Source organism: Meleagris gallopavo, chromosome 2 (genome assembly GCF_000146605.3).
Source record: "Meleagris gallopavo isolate NT-WF06-2002-E0010 breed Aviagen turkey brand Nicholas breeding stock chromosome 2, Turkey_5.1, whole genome shotgun sequence".
NCBI classification, from domain to species: domain Eukaryota; kingdom Metazoa; phylum Chordata; class Aves; order Galliformes; family Phasianidae; genus Meleagris; species Meleagris gallopavo.
Genome location: NC_015012.2, coordinates 92,710,097 through 92,731,984, shown reverse-complemented (window position 1 = coordinate 92,731,984; position 21,888 = coordinate 92,710,097).

Here is a 21,888-nt window from a genome sequence, read left to right as displayed (position 1 = left end):
GCAAAAATACTAACCAGCAAGGGTCTGTCATTGCATGTATTATTCCAACTGACGGAATGGTGTGACTTCAACCTGAAAGGTATTTTTCCCTTTGTAGCTAGAGCGACATCCATTTCAGTATTTCAGCTATGAAGGGCGATGTCTTCATTAGCATAATGTATCAACAGGGACAATTGGAATACAGTACACGTTATGATGGAGACTCATCACCTAATTCAACCAGGTCCATTGTTTATTTCAAGTGGAAGTTAATTAGGTTTGATTCCAATTACTCTGACAGAAGTTTGACAGAGGAATGTTTGCTGATTAATGGAACAACAGTGATGTTCTTCAGTCTAAACATCATATATACATCATATATACATCATATATACATCAGTAACATATTCCAAGAATAGCCAGTTTAAAATAACTAAATGAAGATGCCAGTCTTAGAATCTGGCAGTGATGGATACGGCTGGTGGGTTTTTAATCCTTACATACACAAAAGGGAGAATTTTATTTACTATTTTTGCCTTCCCTGTAGCATGCCCAAATTCTTTTAGTAAGACTTTGTTATATACAGCTATGGTTCAGTGCAATGCCTGCTGTAGGGATGCACCAGTCACTGCAGTGCTGGAGGAAGAGAGTAGAGATGTAGTGCCAAACACCTCTGCCTCAGGATGGACACAGACAGTGGAAGGATTAAATGCATTTGAAGACCACAAAACATAGGAGACAAATTAATTTCCAGTTTTGCAGATCAAAGAAAACGTTCCATTATGGAAACATATCCAAAAATTTTGTTTTATTCAGGAAGATGTTATCAGAGGTATACTTGATGGTATAATCTACACTGAAATGCCTTTCATTGAGATAAATTCAGTAAATGAAGCAAGGCCACTGAGTCCCCAGCACTGCTTGGACTGATCACAGGGATCTGTCCCAAGGAGCAATTTGGATGGCTGCTCTGACAAGAAGACATTTGCCAGCTGCTCTCTGCCAGCTATCTCAAGGACCAAAGCATTCAGTCTTGTAATTGGACTGCAGCTAGAGAAGCACCCATTCCCTTTTTCATAGATGCTTTTTTCTGCTATTGCTGTCTTGAGAGTGAACCCAAGGCTTCATCCCCCCCTGGCTGATGTACACAAAGTAATACTGTGCTACCTAGCCTTGCTGCTCTAGTGCCTGGTGTTCTCCAATGTAAATCCAGAAAATCCACAGCACTAAGGCAAAGCAAATACTGCTGAGAGCTGCCAAGGGCTGGTTCAACCCTGGTGAACCCACAGATATCTCAAAATCTCCCAGCACTACTCTTCGTGTCCAAGCTGGGTGATGTCCCAGTATTTCAATCAGTTAGCCAATCAGTTTGCCCAAACACTACCTCCAGCTCTGGAGCTTGTTGGTCTTTCTAGCTCTGGTGTTGACATAGCCAGAATAACTTCATGACATGAGGTAAAGTGCTTTTGGAATGGAAGAAGCTCCCTACATAAGGCAGCTAGGTATATGTACACCTACCGTATGGTTTGGGAAAGTCTCTGCGTGCTCTGAAATGTGTTTGTTCTGAGCAAAAGTGCTGCTGTGAGGAGTATTGACTGCTCCCTGGAGTGACACCACCCCACCCAACTACTTCCACGCAAGGTTGCAGAGTGCAAACACATTGCAGATTCAGCCAAGGCAAAGAAAGGCATTTATCTTTTCTTTGAGATTTGCAGTAAAATCACTCCAGGAAATAAAAAATAGTCTTTCTACAGCAACCAGAGACAAAGCTGACAGAAGTTTTGCTCACTCATGGATAATTGCAGACAACAGGTTTCCTAACGTATCTCACTAATGTCAGTACTAAGGCTGCTGAAGCAAGGAAAAAAAAATACTAATTGCCACCATAGGACTTTTCCAGTTCATTTCTTGTCCAGCTAGTGTAAGTGGGTCACCTCAGACAGAATTTACTATGCTCACACTGAGGATATTGTGACTGGCTACCATGTCACACAGCTCTGTGTACTATGTCCTCCTGGATTCAGCTGTGGCTGATGGTTATTGCATTTCTCACTGCTCTGCGTATCTGATTCAATTCCATGTCCCTTTCTCTTCCAGGTGGATGAGAGACTGCAGCCTACCCTGCTTAGAGTTCTTAGAATCATAGAATGGCTTAAGTTGGAAGGGACCATAAAGATCATCTAGTTCCAACCTCCCAACTTACTAAAGATCCCTTACTTCATGTCCTAGCCACTTCTTAGCTAGAAGGCATCAAAACTCCAACCAGGCGAGGAGCATGCAGCACTTCACCACCTCTTAGTAAGTAGCAGAACATGTTTCCCCACCTGTGCAGATAGCAGGAGACCACCTGGCCTTTTTGCACTCTTTCAGCTCTTACTGCTGCAGTGCTTTATGGCTCAAGGCTGAGGATATGCAGGAGGCTGCTTACAGGCTCCTGCAGCCATGCAGTTTGTTGTTGCCAGCTTTCCCCATGGTGTACCTTTTTGATAAGGAGAGGACTTGTCTGAGCAGAATTCACAAAAAAAAAAAAAAATCATTCTGAAGCTGTTGAAGTTCCCCAAAGGGCCAGAGAACATTACAGACCTCATTGCCATTGTAAAATTACCTATTAAATACAAACAAACTCCTCAACACATAAAGCTCACAAAACAGTTTCAAAATAAGTCAGTCCACCTGATTTGCTTTTCTCCCCAAGGAAAATGCTGGAAAAGTAAACCTCATACGAGAAAGGGTCACGTCACATGGCAGAAAGGGTCATGTTACCTCAAGGGAAAGTCCTTGAGGTAACACAGCAGTGAGCATGACAGGAACTTTGATATAGAGCGAAACATAAACGTCTTGTATCAAATACTTCACGTGTATTAAAAATATTGTGCATAACGTTTTGTATACTTAGGTAATTTCATTCAAAAAAGGGCTTTGAGAAACAAATTTTGCTTTTACAAACCCTCCTCACTTTGTTATCCACATGTACAACATATCTGTATGTTTTATGTAAATATTTTTTACATCCCAAATGGCTCACAAAACAGTTAATTTGCAAGTACATAAATACTTTTTTAATGAAAATTTTGATGCCTTCCTTACCAAGAGGCTCACCTTCCCTCTGATGGCTTGTAGAGGGGAAAGGCAGCCCACATCTTCCTCCCGCTGCCTTGCTCTCTTCCATAAAATCTAGGAAATCAAATGGTTCCACACGGAAGATCAATAGTATCTTTAATCTCCACAAGAGTATCTTAGCGTGCAGAGATGTATAACTTTTATGAATTTGACTAATGAAGTAACTCACAGCAAAACCTACTTGTCAGTGACCTTGCTACTGGGTTTGCACAGCGGTGTGTTGTCGTGGGGGTGGTGGAGGGGAGACAGAAGCTCTGGGTAATGCAGGTGAAACCACTGGTGAGTCTTTCCTGAAAAAATCATACTCTTGAAGATAAGTTTAGGTTCTTTCCCAACTCAACCATCCTGTGCTTCTATGAGAGTAACCCTATTGCCATAAGTTGGTGGCTTACCCAGTGTCAGGAAAGTTCCTCCACCACCTGTCAGAATGTTTCCAGTGAAAATCTCAAGGAAATTGCTACTCAGGAATCAATGAATATGTATTAGCTCTGCAAAGTAAATCAATGAAGTTCATAGTAGCTCTGGATAAAAAAACCTTGCACTAAACATTTCTATTTTATTTGTTTGTTTGTACTAAACATAAATACAGTGGTATATAACCAAACACATTGCACAAACATTTCTTGGTTGATTTACTAGTGAGAGTGTTCTTAACTGTACAATTGCTTGTAAATTCAAGAACTAGAAAGGCAGCCTGACCTCAGGCTGAGATCTGGTTTATAGGCACTTCGGAGGTTTAATGACTGTTGTTATTGCAGCATTTAAACCATTTATGAGATAAATGGCTGAGATAAAGTCCAGCTATCACTGTTTCTTAGAGCTGTGGGGATACTTACATGCCTACAGAAGGACTTCTTGCAGATGGTTTGTGGAGGGTATTTTCTTTTGAAAACTCGCAGTACCAAATCATCTGCCTCTGACCCCACCCACCCAACAAAAGACAAGTGAAGGTTGATAGCCTGAATAAAACCCTACTCCTAATTCATACCCTTTCTGTGCTGCCTGACTTGTGAAGGAGACATTTGGTAGGGTACCATGGAGAACACAATTCATCAAACTTTTCCTCCCACCATATCCCACTCCCATAACAAAGGGAAAATCCCGCAGAGGAAACTTTTGTGATGTTTCCTTTGGAGGAAATGATATAATGAGGAGTAAGAGAGTTCGCCTCTTGCAATCAAGATCCAGATGCTGTTGTGCTGTTTGCTTTCTAATTTGTAGAGTACAAACTGGGGAAGAAGCCTGTTATGACTTTTGCCAACAACATTTCTACAGCAGAAGTCCAAGGCCTACCAGTCTCATAGGATTTGGCATGATACAGTTTATCTAGGGATAATATCTGAGAGCTGTGCTAAAGGCTAAGTGCTGATCTGTGTTAATTAATCAAACCATGCTCTACCCCTGCCCTGGGTCTTGGTTGTTTATTCTCCTCACACAGTGAGAGTCGTCCTTGCTGTTGGTTTGACTACACCACCTAACTCCCTCTCAAAAATTTCTTATTCATGTTCTCCAAAATTGAGTGGGCTGGTGTAAACTATCTTACTGAAAATGCTTCTTGGCCTATGTCTAGTGACCTTCAGTACAACTGTGGAATTTCTAGCACATCTTCTCTCTGATGGCTGGAAACAGCCCTGTACACACTCTGCCAGGATAGCTGAAGTCTCCCAGACTTCAGTGGATTCCATGTTCTGAAGGAGAATCCACAGGCAGAAAGTTCCTAAACCTACCCAGTACAAATGGAACAAACGTGGGGGACATGCCTGCAAAGCAGCTGGTGTGGTTTGTCTCTTCCTCTATTCAGTAGGGAAAACAGTCCAGTTGCAGCTTAGCCATGAGTGATTGGCTCTTCCTTTGTTATCTGATGGAAGGCGACTGATCCCTGTCAGTCCTGACTACTCCCTAGATAATATATGATTTTTTTTTCATAAAATTGCTGTTTCCCCCACCTATGAGGGTAAGGCGTTGGGATGGGATATCACTGAAGTACTAAGGCTGACTTATTCTTTGACAATGGTGTTAAAGGAAGGTGTTCCACAGAAATGTAGAGACAATGAGGAGACTTGGACCATGAGCCCACGAATGTCATTGTTCAGCTTTGTTCCTGCTGCTGAGGAAGAGGCAGGACTAGTAGTTCACCTTCTCTATGGAAAGCTCTATATCAAAAAGGCTTTTGTGTTTGTCATGGTGTTATATTCAGCCTTCCACTTTTGATTGTACAGCCAGGTATCATAGGATAAACAAAACAGTTTCTAAGGAATCTTTTATGAGGGACAGCTCTGTTTGATGAAAATGAAAAGACAGCAAAACGTGTCTGAAAGTCAGCCTAATGTAGTTAGCAAGGCTGTCTTAGGCTGAAAGAGGAGGTGTGGAACAGCTAAGATGCTCTAAAAACCCAGAGGTGTTCTTCCCTTAAGCATACAGCAGTAGAGTATGGTTATATTGCAGAGTGATGGCAATTTCTGCACAACAGACAGGGTATTCCTAGCAATAATGTGCAATAATGGGGAAATATCTTCCATCAGCAGGGAGGATGGATAGATGGTTTTAAAAAAGAACAAGATTAATGGTGATGTAGTAAAGCTATGAAAGGTTATTGAGTGGTGCAAAGTTACAGTCTTTGGCCTGTGTCGCTGAAAACTGCTCTCCAGGGAGTTTTCTCAGGCAGTGCACAACAACCTGAATGTTGCTGTTCTTTCAAAAGTAGCTGCCTTATTCAACAAAGACCTATGTGTCTGTCTGAGTGATTTGGACACTACTGAAAATATAACCTACTTAAATGCAGGCATTCTAACACGCTGTGCTCAAGATGAGCTAATACCCTGCAGTGTTTAAAATGTGATTCAGCCAGGCATTTGTGATGATCCATCATTCGAGAGGGCATCCTCAGAAAGGTGCTTTTGCAGCATGTCTAGAAGGGCAGCAGCTTGGAATGACCACGAACTGGTGGTGGATGAAGTGATTTCATATAAATATACATTTTGTCCCAATTTCATTAAAGATACTTTGCTAGAAGCCCCATTTAGTTGGAATAAAATATGCAGTTTCTCCATTAACTGTAACAGTATCACCGCTCCTACGCTGCACTGTACTAAAGAGCTGTTGGTGAAAAATGTAAATGGTTCACCTTCTCTGGGTCTGAGATTGCATTTGATAAGAATTAAGAGGATGTAATTATGAAAATAAATAGGCCAATTATTCATAGATAATATTCCTGAAATAAAGTGTTCAAATATTCTCTGTATAACCAATGGATTTAAAGTGCCACTTGTGCAAGGAAAGATTCTCAGCGAAGGACCAATATTTCTATAAGGAGAATGATAGGGTGGGAAGAGTTTAAAGCTCTTGCAAACCCTTTGCTTACTTTTCTTACCTTTGAGTAAGATTTGACTCATATAGTAGGTAAATGATAACACAAACTAATACAATAATGCAAGCTAATACAAACAGCTTCTGGCTGCAGCTAATGATCCTCATCTGGTGGATAATGAGCTCTGTAAATTGTCCATGGAATATTCAGACTGGAAGTAAAATTAGTGAGCATTCAGTGACTGTTTCTAAAGTTGTTCCAAGTAATTGTTCTCGTTCTTAAGTTTTTTTTCATCCTGGATTGTAAAGCATTTTGCAGACAGTAATTACCCCCACCTGCCGTGTGGCTGGATGTCAGAAGAGATGGTGATGCAAGGAAAAGTACAGAATGAGACACTCTGTTTGGCTGTTAGAAGATACTGTTAGCCAACTTGAGTTCTGTCCATAAAGCTTCATGCTTTTCAGTGAAGTGATGCCAGCTTCCAATTATTCTCGACTGCATTCCTAAAATGATATCCACATCAATGGCACTATACACATGAAGTATACAAGTACAGGAAATAGGGAGTTCAAAAGAAGTGTCATTAAGAGCAGCTTTTGTCTTGGAAATGTGTCAACTCTGAACCCAGTTACAGGTAGTTATTTATCACATTTTTAAGTGCTTCAGCTATAGGGGAATTGTATCTTAGTAGACCTAATTACTCTTCATTTCCCCTGATTATATAATTACCTTTTAAGAGTCACTTATCTACTGACATGTCCTCTCACTTCTTAAACCCCCACATATTTGAGAATGAAGGAAGAAAAGGCAGTATCCAACTTAACAAATTATTTATGATAAAAGTTATGACCAGAGTTTCAGTTCTGAAAGTTTGGGAATAAAAATTGAACAGCCATAGACATACCGTATAGAGCCTGACAGAGGGCCACCAAGATGATGAAGGGCCTGAAGTACCTCTCCTGTGAGGAGGAGTAGAGAGCTGGGACTGACAGCCTGGAGAAGAGGGGGCTCTGAGGGATCCCGTTGGTACCTATAAGTGCATGAAGGGATGGTGCAGAGGACAGGGACAGGCTCTGCACAGTGGCATTGGACAAGAGGCCATGGTCACAAATGAGAACACAGGAGGTTCCCTCTGAGAACTTCTGTGCAGTGCAGGTGACAGACAGGCTTCCCAGAACTGTGGGGTCTCCTCGGAGCCCTCTGGAAGTTCCCAGATGTGGTGCTGGGCACCCTGCTGTTGGTGTCACTGCTGGAGCAGGGCTGGACCTGATGCACCCCCAGAGGGCCCTTCCAACCATAACCATTCTGTGGTTCCGTGATTCTTTGAAAATGATTTCTCATACCAAAAAGATTTAAACTTGAAAACTGTCTATCTACAGTTTAAAGCCCATTAATCTAAGTTGTCTGCACTGAGCACAAGGAAGAACATGTTCCCTCATGTACTTGACTGCTGACATTCTCCACATCTGGCAAAAGTGCCATAGCAGCTTTCCTTTGGTGGTGAAGCTGGATAGCAGAGGTCTTGCTCTCTTTGCTGCTGGGTCTGTTTCTGTTCCTGCCAGTTCCGTTCTGCCTGAGGCTCTGCTGGGAGCTCTGCAAAGTGACTCTGTGAACCTTATGTTCTTCTCTTCTGGATGGTTATCTAAAAGTAATCTTGGATCCAGACCACAGATCATCCCTTGAGCTACTGAAGGGACAAACTGGAAAGGCTACTTCTAGTGGCTTTACATCTGGAGAAAACATTACAATATTGATACTCTGTCTTCTTCAGCTTCTTCAGCTGCTAAACAGAAACAGCCTAGCAATAGACTCTTTGTCACTGCACGCTCCATGAAACACAGAGCCTGAAGAAGTATGGGGTTATTCAATCCTGAAAACGCTCACAAGAGAGAATTTTTCCACTTGTCTTAAAACACAGCACACCTTTTCATATTTCCTAGCTGGTCTTAGTCTTTCATAAACGTGGTATAGACCGATTGATCTTTGACTTGTGACCTACTGTGTTTAAATATATATATCCTACGAAATTCACTCAAAGTGCCCGTGAGAATCCAAAATCCAAAATATTCTCTGCACAATGAGTTTACTTCTGCCCAAAATTAAATATTCATAAAACATCCCACTGTAGGGGAAGAAATGTGTTAAGGAAGAACTATTTGCTTTTTGACTTAAACACTGAGGCCAGTGCAAATGCTGGAAACTTGTAATTAACATGGGATTTTTTTGTTTTCCTGGAATATTGAGTTTTGAGGATTATTTTTTGTTTGTTGGTTTAATTTTGGTGCACAATTTGAGTTGATTTGTTAGGGGGTTTAATTATTATAGTATCATAGAATGGCCTGGGTTGAAAGGGACCATAGTGATCATCTCTATGATCTCTATGATCATCACAATGATCATCTAGTTTCAACCCCCCTGCTATGTGCAGGGTTGCCAACCACCAGACCAGGCTGCCCAGAGCCACATCCAGCCTGGCCTTGACTGCCTCCAGGGATGGGGCATCCACAACCTCCTTGGGCAACCTGGTCCAGTGTGTCACCACCCTCTGTGTGAAAAACTTCCTCCTAATATCCAACCTAAATTTCCCTTGTTTCAGTTTAAAATTATCAGGCACATAACCTGTCAAAATTATTTGATTAAGTAATCTTCCCCAAAAGATTTGTAGGAGATCAAAGAGCTTAATCTGATGCTGCTGGTGACTTTACATTTTTTCTGAACTATCTTCGACAGCAGCAAAACAATCAATAAATACCACTTCTCAGAAAAGTGGAAACATTTTATTCTGTTTCTTAGAAGAGATCTTCTTTCTGCTTGTCAAGGCCAAATACTTCTAGGAATCATGAAAACTCTTATCAGGTAAAACTCAAGGCAAGTATTAGCTCTGGTAGGATGCCTTAACAAGTGAAATACAGTCACAAAAGTTTTTTTGTTCATATTCTCTGCATTGCTGTTGCTAGTTCTCTAATCAGTTGAAACAAAATGAAGGTGTAATTTGTGTTTGTATCTTTAACAAAGGACATGCGTGCAGGCTGGAATATGAGCAAACTGCAGCTTTGGATTTAGCTCCATCTTTAAGCAGCATTTATAGGTATGTATATTTATATATTATACTATAAATACCATACAGATTTATACTCAGATAATTCTGGACAAGAGGGAATGGCTTTAAACCTAAGGACGGAAGATTTAGATTAGATGTCAATTTTTCACGGAGAGTGCGGTGAGGCCCTGGCACAGCTGCTCAGAGAAGTGATGAGTGCCCCATCCACGGAGTGGATTGTGCCCTAGGCTGCACGATCTATTGCTTGATCTAGGGGTTGGCAGAGAGCTGAAACTAGATGATCTTCAAGGTCTCTTCCAATCAAAGCCATTCTCTGATTCTGCGATAACACCTACTTGTTCTGGAGTACTTGAGATCTGATTCTTGGTTGCTTTACCCTATATAGTGTTACATATACATTAAGATAAATTAAAAAAAACCATCTCCTTGGTAGAGAGGATACTTTGCTTATAAGCCCAGGATTCATTCCAAATGGCCTGTGTGCTTAGTGGGCTCTTCTACTGTTGCTTTATGCAAGAAATACAGTCATTATTACTTCCAAAATCATTGAATCATTCTTCTCAACTTACTTAAAGAAATCTTATTTGTCTTATACCTTAAAGAATATATTTATAAACAATTAAACTATCTTCTTTCTGAAACATGTGATCTTAGAATTTTCATAAAATGCTCTGAAACTTTTTATGACACACCAGTAGCTTACGCTGACCATGAAGACTTAAGTCTCACAACTGTAACATGAGTGTGCACATGTCCACATGTATTTATATCTGTATCATGCCGCCAATTTGATGTTGTGGGTACTTGAGTGGGAGTCTTTTCTTTAAATGAGCTGGCTTTTGTAAGCCTGATGTGTATTTCACTGTATTAACCTTACTCAAGATGGACTGAACTGCAAATTTTACATCCAAGATGAGCGTGCATGTTTGGACCTTGAGATCTACTGTATTGTTTAGCTTTGTAACACAGACACAAGCATAACAATCCAAGCAGCCTGCTCAATTCACAATATAAATGTAGCCAAGTATTTAAACAGATTTGCTGTTCTTTATACTCTTGTATAAAGCTATTCTCAATTCTTGGAAGATTCAAAATGATTTTGAACCTGACTTGTTTTTGAAGCTGTATAAAGCAGTTTTCCCTCACTGAGTTGACTGAGCAAAATCGATATTTCATAGCTGAACTACAGACTCTCCCATCTCTCACTCCATTGAAAAAATTCTCATATTTACTGATGTGAGTCCTGAGCTGATCTGGACGCATTTAGCATTCTGTCAAAATGATGAAAGCAGGCAAGACTTTCAGAAAAAGTGGTGTTATTCATTAGTGGAAAACAATCTGAATAAGCCTGGTATCTTAAATAATTATGATTGTGTACCTCTTCAGCAAGAGATCTCACAATTTGAAGGACAGTAACATCAGAACAGAACTGCCTATAAATGTGAGAAACTTCAGGAGAGAAATGAAATGTTCCTTTCCCCTTTTGAGGAATGACAAGTTGATGGAATGGTGGTGGCATAAACTTAATGTTTTGGAGTCAGGAAGGAATGTTTTATACAGCATAAAACATAACATTTAATCACGTCCCTGCAGGGAAGGTCTTAAACACATAATTTAGTATACTATTTTATGACCACCTCAGGTTTAAAAAATGTGGAGAAAATAGTAGATCAATTTTAAGTCGTTCAAAGGTATAAACCAGTGAAGGCAATGTTGAGGTCTGTGGGAAAGATCAGTGCTTATGAAAATAAGCACCAAACACTAATATGAGAGGAAAACCACAATTTATTGACCTGAAATTAGAAGCAGTGAAATAAAAAGACATTAGCTTGAGAGTTGTTCTTCCACATTCTTTGCTTAGCTTAAAAAGAGCAGAGAGAGACCCACCAGACATCCATTGTCACTGGCATCCTAGGTCTTACTTTTAAAATACTTCTCCTTTTCATTTTCTGGGGGGCAGAGAAAACACCAGTAAGGTTTCTCCCATATGTTACTCTAGGTATTCCTTTTAAACTTCTTGATTTAAACTTTATCCTACCTAATTTATACCAGCATGTCCTCAAAATTCCCACATGCCCTATGTAAAATATTGATGGATTGGCGAGGTAAATAGTTTGAGTTTTCTATCTGTTAGAATGACAGAGAAGGGATCACAGCACTTTCTTTTAGGAACAGGATGAAGTCCCCATCTCATGGATACTTTGCATTCCTACTGATTGCTCTTTGTGGGTTGTCTGTTTAGTGCAGCAGTGTGGTAAAATGTGATTGTATTTACTGAAATTGCAGTGCTGGCCTCCAGACCTTTCTGTAAGCCTTGGTGCAAGGAGACTTCCAATTACTGCTTCTTGCCAAGTAGTAATGAAATTAGTTTATAATGTGATGCTCTAAAGCAGTTGGTTCCATGAAGCCATCTAACTAATTGTCCTAATGCAATTTAAAAAAAAAAAGAAGAAGAAGAAGGAAAGAAAGATTATTTGTATTTAAAAATGAATTTGGAAGTCTTTTCCCCCTGAGATAACTGCCCTGTAAGAAATGGGATGAAGTGGAGAACCTAGGGATAGGGCATTTCTGGGCTGTAATAGGGCTCTCCCTGCTGCTTCTATTTCTGTTAGAAACCAAAAATCATGAAAATGTGATGGGTAGGGTGATGAAGCACTGAAACAAGTTGCCTAGAGAACCTGTGGATTCCCATTATTGTAAGAGACTGGAGGGTATTCTGAACAAACTGATTTAATAAAAGATGTTCCTTAGTATGGCAATGGAGTTGGACTAGATGATCTTTAAAGGTCCACCGCAGCCCAAACCACTCAATGAGTCTATGATTCGTGATGTTCTGGAACCTGGTAAAAGCTTACATCATAAAATGCACAGCTTAAAATCCACAGCCAATACACAGGCTTACTCACAGCCTGCAAACAGAGAGAAGCTATCTAAGCTGTTCATAAGGTTACTGTGGATGGCGAGCGTTCCTTGTTTTTACTTGCTGCTCTCCTGATTTGTATATTTTATCTTTTGCTGTGGTATGGATAATTCAATGGACCCTTCGCCCAGGCAATCATTTCTACTGGTTCTACAAGAAGTCTGAGAATGACCAGATGTTGGAGATGACTTTCCCACTGCTCTGAGGCACTGGAATCCTCCCGTAAATATACATGCAAATAAAAGGCAAATATGTTTTAACTCTGAGTACCTCACTGCCTTTTGGCAGCTACAATCTTAGGATACTCCTGATGGGCCTGACATTTCCTTCTGGACTTGCTAAGCTGTGTGGGCACTCTGCTCCTCTGCAATTAAATTAATATAATTTCTTAAGACTGTTCAGACTAATTTGGCATCCAGCTCAGCCTAATGAGTGAAGCAGGACCTTTAGGTTGTGTGTACATGCTCTCTGAATTGACTGACAATGAAATTATCAACCCCACTTTAATTGATTATGGAATGAGCTGTGTGGGAGATGAAGAAGAAGTGTACTGGATCATTACCCATGATGACTTTATAAGAGTGAACTTTCTGCTGTGTTACTTCTTAAAGGAAGAGCCTGCCAACAGTTTTTCACTTTGTAGAAAGGATTTGCTTAATTTCTTTTTGTGTGAAGCACTGAACTTTACACTCCTCATGACAGGAACAAGGCAGGATTTAAGACAACTGTCTCAGCATCTTTCTATTGCTACTAGTGGGGAGTGACTATTGCTCAAATCCTGCCTTGATACCTATGCACTTTGTGATAAATATGATACCAAAGGATGACTTACCTCTCTACATGTGACAACATTTCATTTTCAGTTCACAGTGTCACAGAATTGTAGGGGTTAGAAGGGACTTCTCTAGTTTATCAAATCCAACACTCCTGCTAAAGCAGGTTCCCTAGAGGAGATGGTAGGGGAAAGCTTCCCAGTTGACTGAATAACGGGTTTTAAGCTTCAGGTTAAGATGTAATTGTAACAACTTTCAAGAAGAATATACTTTTCCTATGTGCAATTCATTTGAAGGCTCAAGTTCAGAGGACACCCTTCTTCTGTGAGTCACTTTGGCTTGCAGTTATTTTAAGGGTACTTTTAACATGAGCTGGAAGTTGTCTGAGATCATGGGTAAGGCTCACATAAGTAAACAGGGATTTTTCAGGTAGATTTTGCTGTGAGATTGAGTCTAGATCAAGTCCCCTAAATGCAAGCAACTAGACCTAAAATATCTAACATCCCATTACTGTTAATGAAGATTTAGTAAAAACAATCAACGAGCGTTTCAGCTGACCAGCCATAAGGTACATATTCTATGGTGAGCTGAATTGCTCTTCAGGCTCCAGTGACTGTAATGAGAGCTTAGAAACCTAGTGCAACGGAAAGATCCTAAATTAAGGTATCTTAGTCTCAAACTGGTTCTTGTACTCAATGTTCCCTAGTCAATGAAGAACAATGGACAGTTTCAGAGAATGCTTCATTTGGCTGATTTTAGAAGTTGGCCTTAGGGAACACATTCATTTCCTCTTACCTAAAAGAAAAGTAGAGTTTCACCTTTAAGACATCTGTAAAGTTAAGCAATCTTAAAACTCACCACTTGATTTGATCCCCATATTCTTACTTCTTATTACTATAACTATTTATATACGTCACTGATTTATTCATAGAAGACCAGGAAAACCATATCTATATGTGTAGCATGAGGTTCAATCAAGGGCATGAAGATCTTCTGGTTGTTTTCCTATAGCCCTATGTAAAATTGGTTGCTGTACTCATTGCTGTAAGATGCTGTCTAAACTGAAGGTTTAGTAGAACAAAAATGACTAAGTTCTTATGTGTCTTGTACATGTAGGACTTACAATTAGGGCTCACTTCTGTATTACTCTTCAGAACTGCCATGTTTAATGTTAATATCTTTCTAATTGCTAATAGGAAGGCAAGTCATTACAAAAATTATAGATGTGAGACTGTGTTGTACTTTGAATGGCAGTTATTGGAAGATGATGGACTAACAAGTCCTGTGGCTCTGGCTCAGTAAGGCAATTTATCTTTAATTAAGAAGTTTCTTATATATGGTCTGGCAGCATTTTGACTTCTATATATTTTTTTGTGTACCAAAATTTAACATCAGCTTCATGATTCCTTTCAATACAAAATAGTGTTTGGGATGCTGTAAAGTGCCTGGATAATGGCCTCTTCTGTAACTTTAACAGTCTTCATTATTTTGAAAAGATGAACGCTTGAGGAAAAGATTTGTGATCAAGAGGACTTCTGTAAGACAGCTAATATGAAGAAAAGAGTTTTGCATTCAGTGCAAAACCTGTACCTGGTGATGTAGTGGTAATCAAGCTCACCAGAGAAGTAAAAACTCTTCATAGTATGCAAACTAGTGCTCTGGAGGCATTCAAGGCCAGGCTGGATGTGGCTCTGGGCAGCCTGGTCTGGTGGTTGGCAACCCTGCACATAGGGGGGTTTGAAACTAGATGATCATTGTGGTCCTTTTCAACCCAGACCATTCTACGATCCTATGATTCTGTGATTCATGGGACTTCAGACACTAATGAAGTGATACTGAAGAACCTTTTGAGATCTAATTATCTAACGTTCACTTGATGTTTCTTCTGGAATATGCATGAGAAAGAAAATGAACTCATGATCTTTAAATGAGCCCAAATCTAGAAGAACAGAGTTGGTTCCTTTGGGAGCTGTTTCCCATTGAAGGTGAAAAGGTTTGCATGTTATGAATAAAATGGATAACTGAGCTGGAGATGCTCAATTATTTTTTTAGAGAAATTTCCCTGATCTAACAGAGGCGCAGCTGCTGTCTAATCTTTAGTGGAGTATGCTTAAGGAAATAGCCAGTTTTTAGTCGAGAAGAAAATGAAATATTGGATAGCTTCCAAAAGCTTTGAGAAAACATTGTGATCTTCTGTAGATCATTCTTCTGGTCACTTTGTCATTAGTGACATAATATGGAACTCTCATTGTCAACAACATCATCCTGAATATAAACATTGACATTTTAAAATATTACCCTATCTCATGCCTCTTAAAAATAATTATTTTGCCTTCATGTCATGAATGGAAAATTCTTCTTAGAGAAGTATTCAACATGTTCATCCTTTTTTTTTTTTCTTTATGGGTGTATGGCTCTTTTTCAGTGTATCAAGATCTGCACATTTAAACATTATGCACCCACACACACACAGATGCAAACACAAAACTATTTTGGTCTGAAAGCATGTCCCTGATAAACATTTTTAGAAGATTATTTTTAGCATAGATTTTATTTATATAGCAGTAATAGTGTGAAGCTAATTCTCAAAGACAAAATGAGACTTCCAGCAGAATAATGAGCTTCCTCAGAACAGCAGGCAAACCTCAGTAAGAAGGTGTAAAGGGGCTATAAACTGCAGTCCGAGAAATGAAACAAATCAACAATGTGATTCTGTGATTCTGTGAACAAATGCAATGCAATCCAATTCTGCCTATAGTTAAGGTGACCCATCAGGACTTTGCAGTACCACTGCAGAGTTGTCCTCCATTACTTTAGTGCTCTTCGATTATGCAGGACCTTTGGGATTACAAAATCTGCTTCAGGAAGGATGTGATTGCAGGGTCTCATTATAGACCTTAGCTTGCAGTGTGCAATCTGTGTTAGCAGATGGAGAACTTCTCAGAGCGTGCACATCTCAGGCAGGCGGTGTCAGTGTCACCTGCACTGAGCTGCACCATAGTGCGGTTTTGGAAGCAGAGAATCCTACTGAGACAAGATCCATGCAGGAGTGGGGTTGGCAGAGTGTGGGACACCCTGCACAAGCATGTGTGTCTGTACCAAGTCAGAGTTGGTAAATGTGGAAAAAGAATGATTCTGCATATGCTTGGATGAGGTGATGCTGCATGATGCTGCTGTATGCATTGGTTAACTCCACTGACTCTATTGATTTTTAATCTGGGACTAAGACTGGAAAACAGGGAAAAAAAATCTGCTCTGTGCTTTGACATCATTGCCTAAACACTTCTGTCAGTGATTACCCAGATAATTTCTCAAGTGCAGCAAAATATTTTACAGTAACTCTGCTCTAATTGATAATAATAGCATTTTGCCTCATTAAATGTGTGGCAGATTAGTGCCACAATTTCAGGTGTTAGCTCATAGTCAGAGAACAAGCACTGATTAAAAGAATCCTTTTATAAGTTTACTAGAAAGACTGCATAGATTTTTATGATGTAGAAAGACTAATCTTTTATTTCCCTGATTATAATCTTACAGCTACCTTAAAACTTGCTTTTATTGACTGGATTTAGTGTATCAGTTCATGCTCATAAACTTCTCACGAAAGGCCAACCCACTGCCCCTGTGCAAGTTGCAGCTCCATCAGAACCAGGTGAAATCTTTGGTGTCCAGCATTCCCACACAAAGTAAGATTGTGTTTCTGTATACCTGGTAGGACTGGCTGGAAGTAATTTTTATTAAGTGGAACTGCTGAGAGATCTGCATCTAAGCCTCACCGTGAGCACCATTACAGTGGTTTAATTTCAAGCATATATGGAAAGTTCTTTTGAAGAATGACCTTTATCTTGCTGCAGGGAGCTCTTTATCTAGTAATTATTAAGTCTTTTCATTTCTGAGACATCCTACTATGTGTACATGAGCCCCCGTGTGCTAAAGCTTAGCTCAAGTCAGTTCTGCACAGGTATAGCTTGCAAATCAGCTCTCCGCCAGGGGCTGCAGGCCATGTGGAGAGCTGGGCTGGGAGCTGACCCAGGTTTGGGATGTGACAGCTCGATGGTGACCTCTGCCCAAGCAGCAGCACCCAAGAAGCCATTCCTTGCCCATGAAACCTGGATTTCTGAGCTCCTGCTCAGCCCTCCTGAGTTTCTCAGACTTTCTGCCCAACTACGGACTGCTTTTCATGGGCTTCAGCCACGAAGACTCATTTTTTCCACTGCATTTTCAAAACTGTTACCCTTTATTTCTGTTAGGAATCATGTTTTGCAGTGGATGGCATACACTGTCATAATCACTCAGAAGTAGCAGCAAATAGTTGCTTAATATACAATACCTAAAAGTCTCTTTGCAAAGCGCGTGATATGAGAAAGCTATTTCTGGACAAGGTTTTCTGCAGAATACTGATATGTTTCACTCAACAGTTTACAGCCTTTCCTTCTGAAGTAAAAATCTCAGAGTTGGTGTTTATAGAACCTCTGAAAAATGCCTGTTATGCTATATATATATATATATTTGCAAACTAATGCTGGAAAATAACTTTCGTTCAAAGGTATTTCAAGCAAGTCCAAGTTAATCATGCAAATTGCAACTCTCAGGAATGTGTGTTACTGCTGTTAATTACCTCTCACTTAGGAAAGGGCAAAGCTACAGGGGTGCTCCAGCTGAATTAAGCTGCCTATCACTACATGCCTCATCCCAGAAGAGAAGGTTGAGCCCAGAACTCCCTGCAGCTGCCTCTAACACTCTCTATAAAGAGGCATATACTACCTCTAAAGGTGCTTGTCCACTTAAGGTGCACGATCCCTTCAGATCATGTTATATATGCAATAGAAAACTCCAGATATATTAAATAAATTTTGGAAGAGAAAACTAATATTAGTCAACCCAATCCATTGTACATATAACTAGAAGAGTGTATATGAAGCACAACCTCTAGGAGATGAAACTGTTCCCACTACAGTGCACTAGGAGGTTCCCAGGGGGCTGTTTGCTGGGTGAGTCGAATCAACATCAGCTTTTCTATCCCCAAATCTATCTATTTGTTCAGCCCTCGGTCAGAGGGCTCTTACCAATGCAGTGTACCTATTGCCTCAGTAAGGGAGATCCTGTCCCTGGGCTGGGCTGTCTTCCAGCCCAAACTCAGCTCACTCTATGGCATCCATGTCTCAGCTACTGATATCACTTTCAAAGACACAATTTTCTGTCAGAGAAATATTGGCTCAAAATTGAATGGAGAGAGGAATAAGAAAACATAAAAACTTCAAGGGAAGAAAGGATTATCTTGGTCTGGTCAAGAGACTGCTTAGCCCATTCCTCCTGTTCTTCAATAATGGACACGAGAGTCAGTAAAGACCAAAGTCACTCTTTATGTACATCTGGATTCCCTTGTATGAGAGATGAGATTGTAGCTGACCCAAAAACATATGCCAGACTGTGCCTGAAAGTGGCACAGAGTGGTGGCTGCTCAGGCTGCATGAAGTGGTAGCGTATAAAGCCTTCTGAGCGTCTCTTTCCAAGCCTGAGTTTTGTGTAATGCATTCCTGCAGACTGATCATGGCAGAGACACAAAACTTTGTACGTATAGCTCTCAATATCCAGAAAGACAGTCCTAAACAATTTACTTCAGTAACTTGGCTTAATTTCAGTTTTGGGTTTACACAGTACAATGCAGAGGAGGCAGGAGAAGATCTTTGTAAGCAATGATTTTAATAAATTCATATTTGAACTTGCTTCTCAAAACTTTGGGCTTCAATTTTCTTCTTAGTCCCTCTAGTTTTCTTACATTCACACAAAACCCTCCTCCTCTCAATTCAGGCATGAAACCAGAATGTCTGCATGAGGTCAAGTTGATTAGCCGAATAAATCAAATTAGAAAATGAAGAAACATCACTCTTCAAAGCAGGCTTGAGTCAGAAGAGAAACATTTCTCTTCATTATTTTATTTTTATAATCAAATATACTCAAAACATTAGTCTTGAGAAAAAATAATCAGTCACCTAGAAGACAGGCTAAGCTTCTGATGCTGTTTTGTTAGATATACTTGCATAGACAGGATCTATGCGGCTTTGAATCTTCACTTAACTGTGTTAGCTGTGGTTGTGTCTAGAGGCTGCAGAGGCAGGCAGTTCTGGCAGGCATGTCTCCATAGGATGGGACATGTATACCTTCTGCTGTGGGTTAACCCAGCAGGCAGCTGAGAACTGCCCAGATGCTCCCTCGCTCAGGGTTGTAGCTGATCCTTTGCACGTCCCTTAGATGAGAAACATAAATACAAATCAGCTTCAGTTTGTGCTGCCTCCTCTGCAGAGGTGTGGGATGAGGTGGCAGATAGCTTCTGACTGTCACACACAGGAGCAGTGGGATCCACCCCATTGCCCTTCTGTGTTAGCTGCAGCTGGAGAGATAGCTCAATCCAAATAATTACAGTTTTAAGCTGCAAAGGCAAGATGGTCAGGAAACAAACTGCAAATTTTTAGAAAATTCATTTTCATTCATACCCTGGGCAAAGATTTGCTTTTACCTTTCACTAGATGTTACTAGTTATGCAACTTCAATTATTTGATAACTCAGAGATATTTTTTTACCAAGAAGTTTACAACATGACTGACAGAACAGAAAATAATTAGCAGTGGTGACCCAGAGACATTCACTTGTGAAGACCTACAGCTCATTATTTAGCTGATATCTCCTATCAAAGAGCTCTGTCCACTGCCTTCAACTCAATTTCTGTGCAGCAGAAAACAGAGTGCTAGTAAAGAAAGAATTACAACCATAGAATCATAGAATAAGTAGGAAAGGACTCATAAGGATCATCAAGTCCAACTCCTAAAATAAACTAACTAGACTTTTGTTTGGATGGGCATTGCATATGCATACATTTTACAGGCATAAATAAAATGTCTCTGTGGCTAAAATCCTTGGGGTTGGAAACTAATTGCCCTGTTACTTGGATTTTTTTGTGACTCATAATATTATGCTGACACAAAATAAACCTCCTTTAGTGTTGTGAAATGCAGGATAAAATACATTTACTTGAAAAAAAAGTTATTTGTTTTATAAAGTAAATTACAAAATTCTTATTCTTAAGCAGGATATAAAGAATGTTGGAATTGAAAAATGCCAAATTGGAACAAGATGCCCTACTTTAAAAAGCTGCATTCACTTACCCTTCTGCCCACTACAAAATGTGACAGGCTGAAGCATCCTCAGTGCCAGCAGCATAGCAAAACCTAGCAGGGTAAATTTGCTAATTTGCTGCGTTTTGCACAGGTGAGAAAGGAAGTTTCCAGACTCTGAAGAAGGTGAGTTTGCCAGAACCAGTTACCTGTGCAGCTCGTTCCTGATGTGCAAACTTCCAGTCCAGAGACATCCTGCACTGCATAGGGTATTAGCCCAGCTGTCATCTACACAGCTCTTCTGTATGCAAGCCAAAGCACAACCTGGTGCTAAAATTGGTTAGTAAGGGAACCTGCTGATCTGTAGCATTTTAATTGTTTAAAAGTGAAAGAGGACTCTGTGAATGAGATGATGTCTCTTCTGACATGGCAGATTCCTCATCTTTCCTTCTCTGCTCACTCCACTCTTCTGCTGCTCCTGACATCGTGCACACCAGGGACTACAAACCTGAAGGACTTGGACTCGATGCTCTATATTTCAAAAGGAAGTAGAAAATCTTGCCTGTGGGTTCTGGCAGGCTGCGGGCTGTTTGCAGAAGGATATTCCTGTAACCAGCAATGACTCTTATTTGAATATTAATCATTTTGTTAGATCAATTGGAAAGACTTAAGAGAAGCAGACTGATTCTGCCTGTCTTTGCACCAGCCTGAAACAAGGGCCATCTCCAGTGCTGCAAGTACTGCCTTTTGTGAAGGAATAGGTGGCACTGAAGGAAGGATAGATTCAACAGTCCTGCTATTCAACAGTCCAAATATATACTCTCTATATGGGAGATTTCAACTGAAAAATTATTCATAACATCAAAGGAAGCATGAGAAATTTCACTTAATTAACCATTAGATCAGTGACGCTGATTTTTCATTAGAGTTACAGAAAATGTATTGAAATGCAAAGCTGATGACTTCTGTATGACTATTTCTGCATGTAATATTTTTTATATTTACAAAACATAGAGAGTGAAATTCTGTACTGGAAGGCCATTGAAATGCATGATTAAGTCACTAGTTTAAGTCACAAGTTCAATACACACTTTTTGTATATGACACAAAGAGAAAGTTGCTTTGATCTGCACAATGAAAGAATTAAGTGTTAGGTCTAATTCTATTCTTTCGCTGTTAGCAGAACTGTGACAGGGAACTCAGAAGTTCCTACTTTTTTTTCTTTTTTTCTTTCTTTTTTTTTCTGAAATGTATGTAAACAATTTCAGCTTGAACAGTAGAAAAAATTTCTTCTCCAAAAGGGTGGTGAGGCACTGGCACAGGCTGCCCAGGGAGGTGGTGGAATCACTGTCCATGGAGGTGTTCAAGAACCGTGGAGATGTGGCACTGAGGGATGTGGTCAGTGGTAGGGATGGGCTGAGGTTGTGTTAGATGATCTTAGAGATCTTTTCCAACCTTAATGGTTCTGTGATTCTGTGACTCTAAGTAGTAGGACACAACAGACTAGTCAGAATCCTCCAGATTAAATCTCCTGTTTTGTACGTAGATTTTTATGGAAGTCTTGGACTACGGATGGCTTAAAACTATCAACCACAATTTGGGACAAGGGTAACTTT